At 43.5% G+C, this 17738-nt stretch overlaps 1 protein-coding gene across 14 annotated transcripts in view; it reads left to right on the forward strand.

The window, feature by feature from the left end:
* Positions 1 to 17738, forward strand: part of KMT2C (lysine methyltransferase 2C) — a 347150-nt gene that overhangs the window by 212289 nt on the left and 117123 nt on the right. The window lies entirely within an intron of this gene.

Consider the following 17738-nt stretch of genomic DNA (forward strand, 5'->3'; position numbering starts at 1 on the left):
TATTTTTTTAGTATTGAAGCTGGAAGACAAATCATTGTTAACTTCCAATATACTGTGTTTTTTAAAGAAGCATCAGATTTGGCTTAATGAAAAACAATTTGAATGGTCCTGGAAAATATACATTGTTTATCAGGCATATAGTTTATTGTTAATAGTCTATTATTTTAAACATATTTGCCTTGAAAAACTATGTAAATATAGGTTGAATAATTGAAGTTAAGAAATGGTGAAGTTCTCAATGGGAAATTCCTTACTTTTGGATTATCTGAGCATTAGAGCAAACTAGAAATTTTACATGGTTCCCAGACAGTGGGTTGGGACCCCAAAGTGGGTTGCGGGGTCATCTGAGGTGGCTTCAACTTTCTGGGCTAAAATCTTAATTCCAATGCCCAAGGCCAAAGCCAGAGGCTGAGGGCTTCAGCCCTAGAAGGTAGGGCTCAGGCTACAGAGTCTCTGGCTAGTGCTGACACACTTGAATTTCAGCTTTTATTCCCTGCCCAGAGTGGTAGGGCTCAGGCTTTCTCCACCCTCATCTGAGATTGTGACACTTAGGCAGTCCCTTTTCATGGGTTGTAAAGTAATTTTTGTTGAAAGTGGGTCATAATGCAGTGAAGTTTGAGAATGCCTGTCTTATATGATCCTCAGATGCAATGTTAAACACACGTCCCAGAAGTGATATCCATAATGTTGCAGTTTTTATTGTGTAATCTTATTTCTCAGTCTTTCATATCAGTCTGCAGATATATCCCTATTGATTAGTGAATTGTATGTGTAGGCAGGATGTGGTAAAACGTCTTCACCCACCTTTATAGATGAACCTGCAGCTACCCTGCTGTCCTTGTGCTTGGAGATTTTCTGTGGGCAGAAATTTGTGGTTATGGCAAATGGTCTGATAATTTTGTTATGTTGGCAGATATCTGTTAAATTTATTGGGTACAAGTCATTGCAGTTGTGATTTGGGAAAATTTATCATAGTCCTCAAAAGTAAATACGATGTTTTCCATCTTACTCATTTAGTCCAGGTCTACTCTACACACTTACTTTGGTATAACTACATTGCTATGGGGTTGAGAAATGAGAAATCCAGCATAGATTTGTAAACAAAAAATCATGTCAAACTAATCTGATTGCTTTCTTTGATAGGATATAAAGCCTTGTGGATAAGGGAGAAACAGTGGATGTGGTATACCTAGACTTTAGTAAAGCATTTGATATGGTCTTGCATTACCTTCTTATCAATAAACTAGGGAAATACAACTTAGACGGGGCTACTATAAGGTGGGTGCATAACTGGCTGGATAACCGTTCTCAGAGAGTAGTTATTAACGGATCATAATCATGCTGGAAGGGCATAACAAGTGGGGTTCTGCAGGGGTCTGTTTTGGGGCTTGTTCTGTTCAGTATCTTCAGCAACAATTTAGATGATGGCATAGAGAGTATAATTATAAAGTTTGCAGATGATACCAAGCTGGGAAGGATTGCAAGTGCTTTGGAAGATAGGGTCAAAATTCAAAATGATCTGGAAAACTAGAGAAATGGTCTGAGATAAACAGGATAAAGTTTAATAAGGATAAATGCAAAGTATGCCACTTAGGAATGAACAGTTTGTTTTACACATACAGAATGGGACATGATTGTCTAGGGAGGAGTACTTCTGAAAGGAATTTAGGGGTCATAAATTCGACAAGTTTATGATGATAAGTTTGACATGAGTCAATAGTGTGACATTGTTGGAAAAAAAAAAAGCAAGCATTCTGGGGTGCATCAACAGAAGTTTTGTGAGCAAGACACAAGAAGTCATTCTTCCGCTCTTCTCTGTGCTGATTAGTCCTCAAATTGGAGTATTGTGTCCAGTTCTGGGCACCACATTTCAAGAAAAATATGGAGAAATTGGAGAAGGTCCAGAGAAGAGCAACAAAAATGATTAAAGGTCTAGAAAACAGGAGCTATGAGGAAAGTCTGAAAAAATTGGGCCTGTTTAGTTTAAGAAAGAGAAGACTGAGAGGGGACATGATAGCAGTTTTCAAGTATCTAAAAGGGTGTTACAAAGAAGAGGAACAAAAATTGTTCTCCTTGGCTTCTGAGGATAGGACAAGAAGCAACAGGCTTAAACGGCAGCAAAGGAGGTTTAGGTTGGACATTAGGAAAAACTTCCTAACTGTCAAGGTAGTTAAGCACTGGAATAAATTGCCTATGGGGGTTGTAGAATCTCCATCACTGGAGATATTTAAGAGCAGGTCAGACAGACACCTGTCAGGGATGATCTTGACAGTGCTTGGTCCTGCTATGAGGGCAGGGGACTGGATTCGATGATCTCTTGAGGTCCCTTCCGACTCTGATTCTATGAAATCCACACTCCTAAATGACGTAAGTGCACTGATTGTAACCCTTGGTGTAGACAGTGCTGTGTTGGCAGGAGAGCTTCTTCCACCACCTTAGAATGTCTTCACCAGAATCTTTTACTGTTGTAAATTTGCAGTATAGACCTGTACTTAGTTAAGACTATTCACCAGCTCAAGCAAAGCCAGATTTTTTAAAGAGGTGAGAAACAATGTCCTCTAAGGATTAAGAATCCAAGACTAATTTAATCCTCTACAGTAAATCCAGCAAATTGCATACAAGATAATTCAACCAGCTGGGGTTTTGTGCATTTCTCTTATGGGTTTCACTGTATGTACACATATTGAAATTGGCTGAAAATACACAGTAAATCAAAAATTTTCTGCTAATCTTCTAAAAGAAACTGTACTTGCCCCTGTTGTAATGTCTTCTTATGGTATTTAAAAGAACATTGTCAAGTATTTTAGAATAATCAGACACTGTTTCTATACTTAAATGTCTGAAAATGAAATATATTTTCCTGTTAAAATGTATTTAGTTTGTCATTCAGGTTTTTTTGTAGTGTACTTAAAAATTACCTCAGCTGCTGCTTTTTGAGGAGTGGGGGCGGGGGAGGAGTCTGTGATGGGGAGAGAATGCCAAAGTGTAGTAATTTGTTTTTTTTTGTTGTTTTGGTTTTTTTTAAAATTTCATACCTCAGCAAACTACTTCCCTCATGTCTTGTGAGAGAGTTCAATCACAGTTCTGGTGATAATGTTTGTTAATTAGCAGCTGCTGGAGAACCTGTAAGTTTATGTGAATTTTACTAAAATCACATTAAGTTTTTTATTTCTTCCCAGCTTTAATTCAGGAATAATATACATAAGTGGTGGAGGAAAATAATTCTACATTTAAAAACATCAGCAAAAAGCACTGCGTTATATTGTACATTCTGCACACTTCCTCTATTGTTGACATGAACATCTTAATATATACAGTGTATGTAATATAGCCAAGTTACAATTGCTATGGGAACCATAACATTGAACATTATGGCTAGAGTGAACAAAATCTCAGTCATAATGTTGTCATAATATGATTTTAGCATTTAATTTCTATGTTAATTTTAAAAAGAAAACAGCGTCACCAGTGTATGTCTTTGAAATCTGCATCTTCATAATACCATAGTAATACTCTGAGGAGTGATCATAATGGATCAAATATTCAAATAAACACGTGTAGTTAATGTTTTAATGTCTAACAATTGAAATAGCACGTGTGGTTATTTGAGTGTACAGAAACATGGATTTGTCTGCATAACCATTTCCTGTGATTAAATGGCTCCCATTTAAATTAAGAAAAAAAGACTGGTCATATAGTACACAACTCATTTAGACTTTCTTTATTTCTGGTTTTTTACTCTGCCCAAGTTGGGGAGGATCAAGGCCATTCTAAAAGTTATTGAATGCAATGAAAAGTCACATTGACTTCAGAGAATGCATATTGAATCCAAATATCCTACATTGGAACTTGGATCATTCCAATAGCAATTTCATTGTAAGAAAAATGTCTGCAAATATTTTGGTCCAAATCCTAAACTCTTCAGTTGTCAGGCATTTGTTTTTCCACCCTAGCTCTGTCAAACTTCCTTTAAAATCAGTGGAAATTTGCCAGATTAAGGACTGAACAAAAAGTAAGAGAGAATATTCTCTCAGGCTACTTGATTAAAGTATTAATTAAAAGTAAACACAACTTTCCTCTTTATTATACTAGTTTTGTTACAACTGTATCATCTTATGTTTTTGTGCTCTTAGTTGATCATTTCTTAATTTTGTTCCTATTGTTATAGATTGGATTTGAGTGTATTAAGAGATGTGCAGATCTACAAAGGAAACATATTTTAGGAAAAGAATTTTTTTTCGTAACTGATGTTTTCTAAAGATAGCTGCACCATTGAAAACACACTTCAAACTTCGTCATAAATTAGTGATACTGTGTTTATTCTTTTGTACTCTTAGATTAGTTTCTCATTATATACTAAGGCATGTACATATATATGCATATACCTGAGGCAATGCAGTAACTCTTTCCAATGACGGTTCTCACTTTTATAATATTAACTTCCTAATCTGTTCCCTTTGCTAAGGGACTGAAATCTTTTGAACGTGGGTCTGTAGAGGATACTAGCTTTAGAAAAATCCAATTACTGGTAAACAATTTCCCCTCTGACTAATGTATAAGCAAACAGGAAAATCTCAGTTGGGTAAGTCGTGTGTTAAACTTTATACTCATGGGTAGCACCTAGAATTGCATTGATACAATTTGCCTTGAGTCAACATTGTTATAATAATCTTGAACTTGTGGCAAATCAGAAAATGTGGATTAGAATAATTAACCTCCTGTGAAGATATTTCATTAATACCTGAGAGAACACACAGTATTTTTATCCTCTTGTGTTTTAGTATACTCGCTTTTTAAAAAGTGAGTATTAAATATAGAGGTCTCCTTTTTCTTTCAATGTGGGATGAATATCTACTTTTCTAATTTTTAGTAGACAAGCGATTCACACTGTCAACTGCATTCTCTGACATCAAGTGCTAAGTTTGATTTTAGAAGTTGATTCACATACTGTGGAATGACAGGAGTAACTCCATGGTCAATATTGTAACTAGATTTTCTCTTTCATAATCCTTATTTGGATACCTTTCCTAACTTCAGAGAAACAAAAGGATTCTGTACATAATTTCACATATTGTGTTCTGCCAAAGGAAAATTATTGTGGTGAAGTTTGAGGATAATTGTATAAGTTGTTCATTGGAAATTAATTAAAAAAATTATAGATAATTCACTTCTTTGTGCTAAGGTCTACAGACCTGTTACAATGAGCACATACCCCTGTTTGCAGCAGGGGAATTGAATCAGACATGTCAGTGCTCTTTGAAGCTTCTGCCAGTTTTTTCTGCCTCTGTGGTGGCTCAGACAGGTTTCTCTGCTGCAGCGCTTTTCTGAGGGAAATTCAGGGCTGCATTTCAAATTTTTCACTAACAACTTGGCTTAATAATGTGTCCATCTAATCTCCAGTCATGTCCCAGGGGCTGCATTTGCCTTGGGGGGGAGCTGTACTCTGCATCGCCTCTGAGGCATTTGCAGTGTCATGTGCCCCTGCAGGCTTCTAGGAGACAGCTAGACTGAGAGAGCCAAAAGCAAGCAGAAAGGTCTGTGCCTCCTGCTTCATTTTTAGTGAGTGTCTCTTTGGGAAATTCAACTGGCTTTGCAGGTTGAGCGCAGTTTCCCTCAAAGTGCAGTCTGATTGGAGGCTCTTCCCTACTCTAAGCAAGAAAGAAGCCAGGCAGGATTGGAGACACTGGCTCTGCTGGGCAAAATGCAGCTAAGTAGGAGGAAGTTGCCTTGGGCCTTTCCCACAATGGGAAAGATTGCAGATAGGATTGTAGAGAACTGTCTCTAGGGCAAGCAGCCCCAGCTCCGTAAGGGGAGTGAAGCCAGAAGGGCAGCTTGCCAGATGGAACATTAAGCCTGAATTTCTAGCCCAGAGCAGCAGCCATGCCTCTTGAGTGTAGAGCTCAGCCATTTCCTCCCTCACCCCCCACAGCTTGCAGATGGCAGGCACTTTCCAGAGCATGGTCTCTGCCAACCCCAGAGAGTCTAACAAGAGGCCTCACGCCCCGTTTCCAACACAGATCTGCCCACATGGATTCCATGTTATAGAGAGGGGTAGAGCTTCTGGCACATCCACTCCTGAGGCCTACAAGGGATGGGAGCCTCAATGAGGACTGGGGATTTGGTAGCCACTTGAAATATTTTCTACACAATTTCTGTCCTTCCATTTTCTTGCTTTAGAGAGGAAGCAAAACGGGGCTGAAATTCCTAACAGCGGAATAAATGAATAATAAAATCAGTGCTGTTTCCCCAGATCACCTTTATGGAATGCTACAGGGTTGGATAATCCCCAGTTCCAGTTTCCCCATCTCACCTATGGATGCAGTATGATGGATAATTCCAGTCTTGAGTTCCTTGACTCACCTTCATGAGTGAAGCCGGGCAAATCTGTGCAGAGAAGTCTTAAGTAATAGACATGCTTATTCCTCTATGCATGCATATGTACATCACACCTCTCTCTCGCGCTCTCTCTCTGTCACAGTCACACACACTCTCTCTCTCTCTCTCTCTCTCTCTCTCTCTCTCTCTCTCTCTCTCTCTCTCTACCTCCACCCTGACACTCTGTGCTCCCCCACCTCACTCCCCCCCTCCCCCCCACACACATATATTTGGAATTCTTCAGTGCAGGAAGGCCAGGAGTCCAAATGATAGTTAGACAACCATATATTTTTAAATATCACCCAATACAAAAAACAAATTAGAGTTTATCCTTTCACTTTTTTTTTTTAAATCAGGAAAGAGTTTTTTAATATTGGAAACTGTTTGGGAGCTCTACAACTGCCTTCGACATATTATAGCTATGTTTTCCTTCTCATGTATCCTGGGAAGGTGTAGTATAGAGGGGGATTTCCTGGAAGACTGCAAACATATAAGGCTGTCCTCACCAGCTGTGTCTGTGGGTCATCATGTTCTAATGACAAGGTTATTGTTCTTAGCTTTTGTTGCAGGTTGTTCTAGCTTGCGACTATCTTCTCCTTCACCCAGCAGATGACTGTTGAGTAATGAGAGGTTCAGCAACCCCAATGAGGGAAAACGGGCAGGCATTAAAGGGTCTATAGTCCATCATTTCTTTCTTTGTTATAAGGCAGGGGTGGGCAAAAGGGCCTCTGCGGGCATCCAGTCCTCCAAGAGGGTTGATCTGGCTCGCAGAGGCCCTGCTTCTCCCCTGTCCCCAGACCAATTAGGGTCTAGGGACCAGGGAGTAGGTGGAGTACCATATGCCTGAGGGCAGGGAGTGAGAGACTTCTCCTGCTCCAAGCCCTGATTGGCCTGGAGGGAGGGGGAGTGCTTCAAGTCTCCTGCTGCCCTGAAAGGGGCACAGCGCTTCTAAGTGCTACACACTCCTTGTAGAACTGGGGCAGGGCGGGAGGAGACTTCATGTACTTCTCTCCCCGCCTCCAAGCCTGATTGGCATGGGGGTGAGAGGCAGGAGGCAGGGGAGAGTGCCCTTACATTGTCAGGGGCACAGGCACCTAGAGCAGGGCTACTCAACACATGGCCCATGGGCCACATGTGGCCTGCAGCCTGTTTGTTTCTGGCCCACAGTGCAGTTTGGCTTTACACGGGGCTCAACATGCGGCCCGCAGGTGGGAACCAAAACAAAAGAGGTGTAAATACAATAGTCTTCTGTTGATAAAAATTTTAGTAGTTAAATTCCTGGACTGTCATTGCTCATTGAAAGTGCTGTCATATGGGTGAAAATTGGGTAAATATTGCATTTTATTAGTATCAGGAGAACTGACTTAAATGGGGCCTGTGTGTTGTGTAGTCTTGCCTTAATCTTTGTATTCATGCCCATCAATGTGAAAGAAGCTATTTGCATTTATTTGCATATATATTTGCATGTATATGCAACCACGCTTAAGTTGTGGCCCTCGGCATGTGCTGTGAGTATCATTGCAGCCCCTGGAACTTCTAAAGTTGAGTAGCCCTGACTTAGCGGTAACTGCCAGCTAGTGAGAACAGCTGGTGATTCTCCGTGGGGAGGCAAACATGTGGCCTTTGGGAGAAATCCTTGGAATATGGTTTTCACTAGGAACATGCTCCACAACAGTGAGGCGTGTCTCAGGCGGGGTGAGCACTGAAAGATGAAAGCAGATGGGCTGGATGGAATAAATGGGTACAGGGTGTCAGCGTTTCTAGCCCCCAGAGGGGAGGTGCCAGGAGCACTGGGGCATTGTGGGAAGTGCTTTTTATTCATGCCCTTCACTGTGAAAGAAGTTATTTGCATATATGCATGTATATGCAAGCACACTTAAGTTGTGGCCCTCAGCATGTGCCGTGAGTATCGTTGTGGCCTCAGGGGCTTCCAGAATTGAGTAGCCCTGCTATATCCGATGCCTGCGGGCACATCCCTCAGAAGTGCATTCATTGTAGTCTCACCGCAAGAGTGTGGCGAGACAGAGTACTCTGTCTCCAAATGCTGCTCTTTGATGAGACATTTCAGCCCTCAGCGCCTCACGCCGCCTCAGCCCAAATTGAGCCCCCTAAGGCCCAGGAGAGGTGAACTGATTCCCCTTGGGCAAAGTCAACTGTAAGATGGAAGGTTTCTCCAGCTTGATCCTTTCCGGATACTTCATCTGCCAGACTCAGCAGAGGAGACAGACCAAGGACCTCCAGTACCATCCAATCCTGTACCACTTCCAGTACAGACTCTTAAGTCCCACCAGTCACACTCATTGGCACGGTTACAATCAACCTTGGTGCTGACTAAAACACAGGAACCAGAGAAAGTGCCATCGTCAGCTAAAGCACAGGCAAAATCTTCCACGCTGGCTAAAACTCCACTTATGGCACTGAGCCTGGAACTGCCTTCATTACCCCTGGTACCCAGGCCACCTCCACCAGTGCCGTATTCATCGGCAGCAGCTGACAAAGCATCAGCATCAAGCTGCTCTATTCTGAGAAGACCAGATCATAGCACTTCGGTGTCGGCTCCTGCAGTGCAGCCTCACTGCCTCGGCACCGTGTCTAGGGAGTGGTCACCAATGCTGCCTCCTTCAAGGGGTTCCCCAGGCTTCCCAAGAATCCCCAGTGCTGTCGGTACGCAGCAATCTCGATGATGACCACAGGATATGAACTTTCTGTTCTCCCATCCTCAGTCAAACTCCCAGGCGGTGGAGGCCCTCCATCGTCAATCAAAGCTGCCACAATTCAAAGCTGTGGCCTAGGATAAAGACCACACACAACTCGACGTGTTCAGCCTCATCACCCACTCTTCAGCTCCATATCACCAGCTATTCTGTCTTGTTGGCGAACCTTGACTTTGACAGCTATTCAAAGCTGGCGGATCTTATAGAACACCTTCCGGACCACAAGCGTCCTATATTAAAATCCATAATCCAGTAGGGCCACACTGTTGCCTGCATAGCTCTTCAGTCTGCCTTGGACATTGCTGATGCTGCTCGCGTTATGGCAGCCTCCATAGTGATGCACAGGGCCTCTTGGCTCCAGGCTTCTGGGGTCCCAAGAGAGTTCCAGGGCAAAGTCAAAGACCTGCTCTTTGATTAAAGACAAGCTCTTCGCTGCCAAGACAGAGGAGGTGCTGCATAGCAGCAAAGACTCCCACACAACTCTGCACACACTGGTCATGTATACCCCACCCTACCATCGCAGACGATATACAGGCAGTCCCCGAGTTACGCGGATCCGACTTATGTCGGATCCGCAGTTACGAACGGGGCCCTCTCCCTGGTCTCCAGCAGACCAGGGAGAGGAAGCAAAGCGGCGGAGCACGCGGGCAGCAGGACAGCCATGGCGCGTCTTGGCTGTCCCGCTGCCCCCGTGCTCCGCGGCTTTGCTCCAGACGCCTGTGGTACAGCAACTGGAGCGCTGCCAGTTGGTCCTGTAGCACCGCTCTGGGCGCTGCTGGACCAACCCGGCAGCACCCCAGCTGCTCTGCCCCAGGCGTCCTGATTCAACCACTGCTGGTCAGTTTCAGCAGCGGCTGAATCAGAACTCCTGGGGCAGAGCAGCTTGGGTGCTGCTGGGTTGGTCCAGTAGCACCGAGGAGCGGCGGCGCTACTGGACCAACCCAGCAGCACCCCAGCTGCTCTGCCCCAGGCATCCCCAAGTCAGCCGCTGCTGAAACTGACCAGTGGCTGACTACAGGAAGCCCCTGCCCCGGGCTTCCTGGAATCAGCCGCAGATCAGTTTCAGCAGCAGCTGACCTGGGGATGCCTGGGGTTCTTAAGTTGAATCTGTATGTAAGTCAGAACTGGCGTTCAGATTCAGCCGCTGTTGAAACTGATCAGTTTCAGCAGTGGCTGAATCTGGACGCCAGTTCCGACTTACATACAGATTCAACTTAAGAACAAACCTACAGTCCCTATCTTGTATGTAACCCGGGGACTGCCTGTATACTATACCATTGGCAAAGGGAGCCCCCTTACATTTGCCCACAGCAGAGGGGATTTGAATATGACCACTCCAGGTCAACAGTGCAGAAGAAGCACCCTCCTCAGAGCTGCCCCTTAGCTCCCCACTCCTCTAAGCAGCAGTTTTGAGGATTTGATTGATGGTTGCCTGACCTCTCCTCCATCCTAGTGCTGCAACAGTGTACCAACCTTTTTTCCCCCACTGTTTGCGCCCCTTTTACCACCAATGGGCTTCTAGTACAACAGACCGGTGGGTGTTGGAGATCATCCAATCGGGATAAGTTCTATCTCCTTACCTCCCTTCCCCCAACCTCCCCATCTATCCTGTCCCTCTTCAGGGACCCTTCTCATGAGCAATTCCTATCACCAGAGGTTGACCACCTACTACACATGGGAGCCATCAAGAGAGACCCTGACCTTTACAGGGCATGGGATTTTACTACAATTACTTCCTTGTCCAGAAAAGAATGGGGGTTGGAGACCTATTCTAGATCACTTGCAGATTAAACAAATTCCTGCGCAAACAGTGTTTCAAAATGGTCACTATCTCAGCAGTTATCCTGGCATTGGATGAAGGGGGCTGGTTTGCAGCCCTCAACAATCAGGATGCATATTTTCATGTCACTGTTCATCCCTCTCACAGACGATTTCTCTGATTTACCATAGGATTAAACCACTTCTGTGGGTACTGCCCTTTGATCTATCCTCTGCCTCCAGAGTTTTCTCAAAGAACCTTGTGGTGGCAATGGCTTATCTCAACAGATGGGAGTTAATAGTCTCTTTTACTTAGCCAACTGCTTTCTAAGGGTCCATCATGTGCAGAGACTATCAACATTGTGCATATCGCCAGGCAACTTTTCGAGGCTTTAAGACTCTTAATAAATGAACAAAAATCCATGATCAAACCAACCCAGTCTTTAGAGTTCATAGGCCCTCACTTGGATTCTTAACAGCGTGCCCCTATCTACCGCATCACTGCTTCCAAGCCATAAAGGACTTGATTGCCAGAGTGTCGGCGAGTCCTGTTGTGACAGTTCTCACCTGCTTACAGCTTACAGGCAGTGGCAGCCCATCAATACAGGCGAACTAGGTGGTCACCTAGGGCGCTAAGATAAACGGCCAATGAGGGCTTTGGAGACGGGGGCGCCAGTTGCCGGCAGCTCATCTAGGGCTGCTCCTAATTATGGAACACATGGTGGCAACTACGTATATAGTCTAACACTCTCGCCTCCACTTCTGTTGCCTCTAACACTGGCTGTCCTTGGTCTACCCCCACTCCAAACATCAATTACACAAAATGGTCTCCTTCCTATGCAACATCCTCATTTCTCTATGCTGTTGGATGACCTCAAGCAACCTTCTGAAAGGGTCTCGTTTCAGCAAAGGCAACCTTCTGTCCAGATTACAACCAATGCCTCCCTGTTTGGATGGGGCACTCACTTGCAACACCACTTAGAACAGGGAAAGTGGTACCCACAGGTGTCCAGACTTCATAACAACTTGCTGGAACTTAGGGCTATGTGAAACGCCTGCATTCATTTTGCCTCCAGTATCCGCAACTGCACAGTCCGCATTCTGACCAACAACATGACCACCATGTTTTGTATAAACTAACAGGGAGGAGCTCAGTCCCATTTGTTATGCACTGAGGCGATTCAGCTGTGGAATTGGTGTATCAACCACAATGTCATGCTCACAGCTTCATATCTACTAGGCATGAACAACACTACAGCAGACACCGTCAGTCAACAATTCTCCATAGAACACGAGTGGTAGCTTCACCCCTGAATCCTCGCTTCCATCTTCCAACAGAGGGAATACCCCCCAGTAGACCTCTTCGCGTTCCGTCGCAAAGTCAAGTACCCACAGTACTGTTCCTGAGCAGGTATAGGGACGAAGTCTCTGGGGGTATGTCTAGACTACATGCCTCTGTTGGCAGAGGCATGTAGTCTAGACATACCCTGGGAGATGAATTCCTCATGACCTGGAGTGCTCCGCTTTACTACACTTATCCCACAGGTCTTGCACAAGATCAGAGTGGACAGGGCTCGAGTCATTCTGATAGCCCCCTCATGGTCCAGAGAGACCTGGTACCCATTCCTCCACCAAATGTCTCTTCTGCCTCCGTACCCTCTCCTGGACAGTTACAACCTACCCTCCCAGAACCAGGGCATGATCCTACACCCTCAACCCCGGTCTCTTCACCTAAATGCATGGCTCCTCTTTGGTTCCAGGGCTCTAAAACACTTTGTTCTGATCAAGTAAAAGAAATCCTTCTACAGAGCAGATGTAAAACCACTCATACCACTTACCTCTCTAATTAAAGGTGTTTCTCAGCCTGATGTTCTCTGAGGCAAATTGAGCCCTTCTCCTTGCCAATTCATATCCTCCTCGATTACATCCTTGAGTTGAAAACTGCAGGCTTATCCATCTCATCCCTCTGGATCCCCCTTGCTACAATGACAGCCTTCCATCTGCTGGTAGATGGATTCTCTGTCTTCATGCTCCCTACTATCAGGAAGTTCCTTAAAGGTCTTCCACAGCCACCACCAGTATGGGATTTGGACTTAGTCTTGGACTCACTCACTCAACCTCCCTTTCAATCCTTACCGACCTGTTTCTTATTCCTCCTCTCCATGAAGGTAGTGTTCTTAGTTGTGATTACTTCTGCTTGCAGGGTCAGCAAGTTTGGGGCCCTTATGGTAGACCTGTGTTTCACAGTTTTTATGAAGGATGCCTATGGCCTCACTCCACTTTCCTGACAGAGGTATGCATATTGTTCCATCTCAACAACCTATGGTGAAACCAGCTTTCTACCCAAAACCACATGCCTCCTGTCAGGAGGCCATTCTGTACACTGGACATTCGGAGAGCCCTTGCCTTTTACATTGATAGGACCATGGACTTCCGTATATCTCAGCACCTGTTTGTCTCCATTGCAGGCCATTCCAAGGGCATGTCCATCTCCATGCTGATATCCTCTTGCATTACTCGCTGCTACTCCCTACACAGCAAGACTCTCCCAGCTCCACCTAGAGCGCATTACACCCATGCCGTGTCCATGTCTACGGCATTCCTTCACAATGTCTCACTCAAGGACATTTGCCAGGCAGCCACTTGGTCATCTGAACACACCTTTGAGATAATATGCCATCACTCGACAACCATCAGCTGACATTTCAGTAGCCACAGCAGTCCTTGCTTCTGCCACCAAGCAGTGACTCGGAAGCCCACCTTTCTATTCAATTGCTGCTTTGTAGTCACCAACAGTGAAGCACCCACAGGCCCATCACTTGAAGAAAAAAGGGACATTACTCACCTTGTGTAGTAATGACAGTTCTTTGAAATATTTGTCCCCATGGATGCTCCACTACCCTCCCTCCTCCCCTCTACTTCAAAGTACTTAGCTACTCGGGCATAGATGAGGAACTGAGGATGGTCGGCCCGCTTGTGCGAGGCACAAAGGCATGAATGCCGCGCCTGCTGCACATGCGCAGCCCAACCAGCTACTGCTATGCAAAATTTCAGTCTGTGGTGCCAGGATGATCCAACACAAACAGTGAAGCACTTATAGGGACACACATCTCGAAGAACTGTCGTTACTGCACAAGGTGAGTAACTTCCCTTTCTTGAGCCAACCTTGTACTTTAGCATAAATAGCTCTTCATCCTTCCTGATGTTTACTTCCCAGCCTTGCATGTAATTAAAGAGCAGTCATATCCCTTTCCAGCTTTCATCTTGCCATGCTTAACAAGCCAACTCTTTCAGTCTCCTCACATAATATAGGCTCTCAGTTCCCATGATCCTCCTTGTAACTAACAGATGATACTCCCCAATCTGGTATTTGCTGCTGGGTGTCTTGAGAAGTTAGTTCTGTAGTTGACTAGGCTGTCTTCAGGTGGTGTCTCAGCTGCCATCATGAGCGCTCCTGGACCTGTGTGACCTCAAAGACTGCAGTATCCTCTTCAGGTCCCAATTCTCCAGCCGTGCCCAACTCCTTCTCCTCCCTTCCAGTCCAGCCACATTATCTCAGTGGCAGGTGGCCACAAAGGGAGGGGGAAGTAGGAACCCAGCTTGTCCTCTACTCTGGGTCCTGCCTCAGGGAACCTAGAGTTGGCAGCCATGTGCTGTGTCCCCTCCAACTCTGCAATCTCTTTCCCTGGGACCTTCCCCAGAGCCCTAGCACCTTCCCGGCCCTTGTATCGGTGCCTCAGTCTGTCAGCAGTCAGGCAGGATCTCACTCTCCTTCTGCTCCTGCCCAGCATTGCTCTGTCCAGGGTGCTGCAGTCCCCCTCTAACTTCTCAGGTATCCACTCCTTACTCCTTGGGCTCTCAAAAGAGAACTGATTCCTCTGTCCTGCAGTCCTTTTCATATATGGGCTTAATTTGCCGCCTCCAGCCCTTCTCTGGTTGGCTGTCTACTGTGAAACAACCTCCCTAAGGCTGCTTTTTAACCCCTTTCCATCGTCATAGCTCTTGTCTGTATCTGCTGTAGTTTGAATTAATCTTTTTTGAACATTGGTGATCAGAATTCTACACAGCATTTCAAATAGGGTCTTATCCATGCTGTGTAAAATAGCATTAATACTTCTTAATTAATCTCTGCTAGAAATGTCTTGCCCGATACATCCTAGGATCACATTTGCTTTTTTTGCCATTGTATCACGTTGTGTGATCAACTCACACACCCAGGTGTTTCTCCTCCTCTTCTGCTTCCAAGTGATTGGTCCCCAGCTTGTAGTAGAAATTCTTATTATTAGACCCTACACACATGACCTTTACACTTTGTACTATTGAATGTAATTCCATTGATGTTACTCAGCCTTCAAGGTCATCCAGATCTTCCTATGTAATATTCCAATCCTCTTCCGTATTAACCAAGTCTCCCAGCTTTTTAGTACCAGCTGATTTCATTAGCACATTCCTACTTTCTTAGCCAAGGTCATTAATAAAAATAGTGAATAAGGTAAGTCCTTACCCATTTTACAATTCTTGAACTAATCTCCAATTTAACTAATACTTTTCTCTTTTGTACCATGCCAAAATGCTTACCTGAAGTTCCCTTATATTTAAAAAATGAGTTATTTTCTAAAAGAAGGAAATCAGGTTAGTCTAATGCAATCTGCCTTTGGTAAACATATATAGCATTAAATCCCTTTTTACTACCATTAATTTAATTATTCTTTCTTTCATGATCTCTTCTAAAATCTTATACCACTGAGGTTAGACTAATGGATCTGCAATTGCCCCAAATATTTTATTTTCTCTTTCTTAAATATAGGTACAAGGTTAGCTATTCTTTAGTCATACAATAGTACTCCTGAATAGAAAGGTCAGTTAAAATCCTTGCTACCACACTAGCAATCTCATGTTTCCATTCTTTCAGAGTTCTAGGATGGAAATTATCCAATCTCCAATCTAAGGACATTAAGTTTTTTCTACTGCTTCAGGGCTGGTAATTTCCATATACTCATGGTCATCAACCATCCTGACTTCTTGCTCATGTTCCATTTTGAAAACAGAGACAAAGTATTCATTTAGTTTTGGGGTCATACCTAGATTATCTATAAACTCTTCCTCGTCAACTCTGCATAATTGCCCAACATCATTCTTCCTTACTCTTTTTATTTTTACAAGTTTTAAAAAAATCTTAATTTCCTTCACAAGAGTTAATTTGATTAGACTTTTACCAAGTGTCACTGTATTCCTAATTTTCAGCTTTATTTGCTGATCACTCTGATTTTCCATTTTCTATGGGTTCTTTGCTTACTGTTAACAGCCTTTGTGGTGGCTATTCATCTGGAGCCTTTCCCTACAGTTTTCTCCCCCTTGCTAGGGTTGCAATTGCAATAGTTTCCTCATACTTGATTTCATGAAATTCCAGGCCTCCTCTACATTAAAGTCCCTCAGCTGTTCAGTCCAGTGACATCTTAAACTAATTCCTGTAGTTTCTCAAAGAATGCCCTTTTGAAACAAAACAAAATATAGTTTATAGCCTGGCTTTAATGAGCTTTCCATTTTATTTAGACCGAAATCAACTCATGATTGCTTGATCCGAGGTTATTCTTGCAATCAGCTCTGCTGTGATGCCCTCACTTCTTACCAAAATCAAGTCTGAAATTGAATCACCTGTTGTTGATCAGTGATGATTTGATAATGAGAACCATCATCCATCACATCCAGCAATAAATGGGCCCAGCCAGTATTAATAGCATTTATTTTCCGGTCACTATCTAGGAAAAACTTATAAAACAACAGATGGCCTTTGCAGCACTTTATAAACTAACAAAACATGTAGATGGTGTCATGAGCTTTCATGGGCACAGCCTGATAGTCTCCCATTATGACATCATTCCCGGTAGAGTTTATCTTTCTAATAGGACTGGCGCGATCCTCCGGAATAAAGCCCTATTCCGGAGGATCTCTTATTCCTACTTTCAAGGGCTTTATTCCAGAGGATCGCGCCAGTCTGGACGCTCTTTTCCGGCTTTTCCCCAAGCCGGGAAAAAAGCGGCGGCCATGTTTATTTAAATCCCGCGGGGGATATTTAAATCCCCTGTGGATTTCCCTATTCCAAAGTTCGAAATTAGCATGCCTATTCCGGAGAAGGGGCCAGTGTAGACGTAGCCATAGTAATAAAGAGATCTCTCTCTATGTCTGAGCCCAACCCAAAGGTTTCTAACACATCCCAAATATTATCCCAGTGGAATCTCTTGTACAATCTTTCCCCAACATGGTTTTGACCCCAACAGATTCTGTTTTGTCTATACTACTGAGAGAGCAAACAACCGTGTTGTATATATTTCCTATTGGGAGTTGTGTTATACCAGCTTTTTAATCATTTTTAATAACAATGGAAGTGTTTAGATACTACTATCATGGTTGTGAATGTGAGAACCTAGGTAGAGCGGACATTTTGTTGGTGTGTGAGGCTGGAAAGAGACTGTTATGATGTTTTCATTGTTATTAGGGGGATTGTTTTCAATACAAGAGTTAGATTTATAATTGTTATTTCAAAGTCCTTGTATAATTTTTACTTTGAGAGAAAATATACAATTGCAGTCTAAAAAGATCATATGTGGTATTTTATTAAATATTGAAATGACACGAATGCTTATGTTTTCTTCATCTTTATTTCTGATTAAAGTATATTTCATAAAGGAGACATTCAATTGCTAACCACAGCCACTGGTGATTTAGTAATAAGCTCTCCTGATCTTTGTTGTTGTTGTGTTTCCTTTTGTTGTAATTTAGTTGCAGCTGTGTTGTTGAGTTCTGAGGACTCAAGAATAAGATGAAGAATAAGAACTTCCTGTTTGTCAAAGTACATAATTATTATCATGGTTTTGATATAAATGAACTGTA

This window comes from Pelodiscus sinensis, chromosome 2, assembly GCF_052426305.1.
Source record: "Pelodiscus sinensis isolate ZL-2025 chromosome 2, ASM5242630v1, whole genome shotgun sequence".
Lineage (NCBI taxonomy): Eukaryota > Metazoa > Chordata > Testudines > Trionychidae > Pelodiscus > Pelodiscus sinensis.